This window comes from Pocillopora verrucosa, chromosome 5 (assembly GCF_036669915.1).
Source record: "Pocillopora verrucosa isolate sample1 chromosome 5, ASM3666991v2, whole genome shotgun sequence".
In the NCBI taxonomy this organism is placed as follows: domain Eukaryota; kingdom Metazoa; phylum Cnidaria; class Anthozoa; order Scleractinia; family Pocilloporidae; genus Pocillopora; species Pocillopora verrucosa.
Window position 1 is genome coordinate 4,795 of NC_089316.1, and position 2,138 is coordinate 6,932.

The 2,138-nt window shown below is 49.2% G+C and overlaps 2 non-coding genes and 1 pseudogene across 2 annotated transcripts; 1 reads left to right on the plus strand and 2 right to left on the minus strand.

Annotated features, from left to right (window-relative positions):
• Window positions 1-509: 509 nt before the first annotated feature.
• On the plus strand, window positions 510-628 carry LOC136281453 (5S ribosomal RNA). The gene has a single exon (XR_010717773.1). It is a non-coding gene; the product is annotated as a 5S ribosomal RNA (ribosomal RNA).
• A 988-nt stretch (window positions 629-1,616) lies between these two features.
• LOC136281384 (U1 spliceosomal RNA) lies at window positions 1,617-1,781 on the minus strand. Its single transcript, XR_010717733.1, has one exon. It is a non-coding gene; the product is annotated as a U1 spliceosomal RNA (small nuclear RNA).
• A 231-nt stretch (window positions 1,782-2,012) lies between these two features.
• On the minus strand, window positions 2,013-2,138 carry LOC136281411 (U2 spliceosomal RNA; annotated as a pseudogene).

Here is a 2,138-nt window from a genome sequence, read left to right on the forward strand (position 1 = left end):
GATGCCGAAGCATGCCCTGGGTGAGGGGGGTGGTCGAGGGATCCTTCCCACGGTTTATGGTGGATAGTAGCAGGTCGCCCCCACAAGCCCTTGCGAGTCCCGCAGACGGTCCCAGAGGCTGACCCGTTTGGTATCTCCTCACTGTAAGATTTTAAAGCCAGATACACGCACCTACGGAGCTAAAACATTGTATAATAGGTTTTTAGGACACGTTATGTCTCTTGGGACCCCTCCCTCCCCTCCCTAGGGAATAGTGCTTCAAATCGATGCTCCTCAATGTGTTAACTGGGTTGAGGAAAATACATTAGGGTTAGGTAACGACTTCGGGGTTAGGGTAACCATTTCTTAGGGTTAGGGTAACAATTTCTTAGGGTTAGAGTATCGATTTCTTAGGGTTAGAGTAACGAAACTAGGGCTTTAGAATTTCAAATTCGCCTACACTCAGGGATGTGGCCGCTTTACAGCCTGAACCTGGCCGATAACAAGCAGAATTTCGACCCCATTTCCTCGTCTACGACCATACCACAGGGAAAGCACCGGTTCTCGTCCGATCACCGAAGTTAAGCCCTGTCGGGCGGGGTTAGTACTTGGATGGGTGACCGCCTGGGAATACCCCGTGTTGTAGGCTTCAATTTTTTGTCTTGCGAACATCTCTAAACGTTTTATCCCAATAAATAGCTCTCCATACACCACAATTTCACATAGAGAGCCGTAGGTGAGTGAGGAACAAAATCAAAGCAAAAAACGAGGGGGGGAAAACACCTTTTTGTCAAAAATCGGCCAGCTAATGGCGAAAACTCTAGTGCGATCGACTTTTCTTACAGAGCGCGCGCGAGCGAGTGAGCACGCGCGAGATGAACAGTTTATGATGTCAAATTCTACTTCTGTGATATCAAATCATTCCAAATAACGAACGAAAAAATGAATAGGAAAAAAACGCACACTTCTGAGACGCAGTTTTAAGCCATCGTGACGTGGCAAAACACTCGCACACTTCCAAGAGGAGGCGCGCGAAAAACGGCACTGAAAGTCGACAATGGTTGGATTCAGACTGCAAACGAATCGGGAAAAAGGTTCGATACTTTTACTACTCTGCTAGTTTGTTTCCTTCCCTCGTTCATTCGTTCACTCGCTTGCTCGCACAAAGGATACACTAACGATAGCAATAGCATTTCTAAAAGCGGCTCCAGTGACAATAAAACCGCTCAAAAGGTTCAAAGTGTACTCACGGTCCAAGTCGAATGCCCTTCTATGCTCGCTCGCTCGCGTCGGTCGATCGGCCGTTTGGTTTCCTTTCATTTCCTTTCCCTTCGCGCGCATAGCACAGCACGGCACGGCACGCACAACCTGCAAATACAAACGAACAGGACTTTACACACAATAGAGCAGACAGGCCTTGAACAAAAACAGCCAGCAAAGTTACGCACCGCCCCGAAACTCACCTTGTTTCCTTCCTCCAGTCTCTCCAATGCACTTCTACCCCTCCAAACGTGCCAACACCTTGGCCAGTTGTGCGTCCTTTGCTTTCTTTGCAAGTCTACCGGTCCACTGCAAAAGCAAAAATACCCTCGATAGTCAGTAAGAGGGCCATATAGACATAGTTTGGATGACTTTTGCGGGGACGAGCGCGAACGCAGGTCCCCACTACCAGAAATTATACGCTCGAGTTACCCACATTTGGGGTAATCGCAAGGGTCAACCCAGTCGAAGTGCAATGAAAGGGCCTCGCCTTGAGAGGACTGCCTCCTTGATCACAGTACCTCCCCGCGTCAGGTAAGTATGCTTTTTCAGCGTCTGCCCTCGGTGAAAAATCCACTTACCCCTAGGTCCTTGTGGTAGTGCTTTGCGCACTTCAGAAAACGTAGGCCAGCGGCCGTTCCTGCCATTGTCTGTTGTCTGAATTATCATCCCTCTTTCACCTCTTCCCCCTCTAAGGGCGGGCGGGGCTCCTGTAAACATAAAAGAATGCTATACCGTTGACTTTGTTTTGGATTGAATGTGTCTTCCCCAGAGGGAAGTGGGCCGCACTCGGAGGTAGTGCTATACCGAGGCAACCCGTGGCTGGGACGAGGCAAGCCTCTTTTCCACAGCCCAGTTCCAAAAATCAGTTTAATATATGAGCTGCTCAATGAGCAGCG